The sequence below is a fragment of the Cebus imitator genome, unplaced genomic scaffold (assembly GCF_001604975.1).
Source record: "Cebus imitator isolate Cc_AM_T3 unplaced genomic scaffold, Cebus_imitator-1.0 Scaffold197, whole genome shotgun sequence".
Taxonomy (NCBI): Eukaryota; Metazoa; Chordata; class Mammalia; order Primates; family Cebidae; genus Cebus; species Cebus imitator.
The window spans coordinates 494810-495764 of NW_016107512.1; the positions used below are offsets into that span (position 1 = coordinate 494810).

A 955-nucleotide genomic window follows, 5' to 3' on the forward strand; every position below is an offset into this window, starting at 1 on the left:
TTTAATCCCAGGGACAGGAGCTCATTGGGGAAAGTGGCCACACCAGCTCATTGGACCAGAGAGACAAGGAGCCTCAAAGGATCGCTGGTAACTCTTCCCCACCACACACCCCTCAGCCTGATGTCCTGCACCCCACCTGCCATTGCTGCTCCCACCTCCTCCCCAGCCCCCCAGATGCGCCACCAACTCTCTCCAGCCCAGGGAGCACACAGTCAAGATGAACAATTTAATTACAATTTACATTAATTTTCCCCAGAGGGCCAGAGCCCCCAATTCTCCATCTCATCACCCCACACACTTTTTCTGGGTCGCTGTTACCTAAAGGGCAAGGAGGCCAGGTTGAAGCGGGGGCAGGTGGAGGGAGGCAACATGGAGGGACCCCAAAAGAATCATGTCTTTCCAGCTAAGGGGGTAGAGTGCAGGGAGAAGACAGCTGTGGACACTCCCCTTCATCAGCGGGGCTAAGGGTTCCCTGCCTCCCCATTAACTCAGTCATTATACTAATGATCCCTTCTTTAAGGGATCACTTTTAAGTGAGCCTAATGACAACCTGCACTTGGAGTGCAGGTGATGCTCTCACTTGCCTGTGTCACTCATCCAGCTCCTCTCCATAGGCAGCTCTGCAAGGAATGACTATCCCTGGAGAAACTGGAGCCCAGGGAGACCCAGAAAGGGATTCACCTGGTGAAGCAAGACAAGTGGCATGGATGGGCGCGGTGGCTCACACCTGTAAACCCAGCACTTTTTGAGGCTGAGGCAGGTGGATCACCTGAGGTCAGGAGTTCAAGACCAGCCTGATCAACACGATGAAACCCTGTCGGGCGTGGTTGGTGCACTAGTCCCAGCTACTTGGAGGCTGAGGCACCAGAATTGATTGAACCCGGGAGACAGAGGTTTCAGTGAGCTGAGATCGTGCCATTGCACTCTAACCTAGGTGACAGAGAGAGACTGTCTC

At 54.0% G+C, this 955-nt stretch overlaps 1 long non-coding RNA gene across 1 annotated transcript; it reads right to left on the bottom strand.

The window, feature by feature from the left end:
• Positions 1-220: 220 nt before the first annotated feature.
• Positions 221-804, bottom strand: LOC119473955. The gene is made up of 2 exons (XR_005203225.1): positions 770-804; positions 221-681 (listed from the first exon to the last, which is right to left on the bottom strand). It is a non-coding gene; the product is annotated as an uncharacterized LOC119473955 (long non-coding RNA).
• Positions 805-955: the final 151 nt, after the last annotated feature.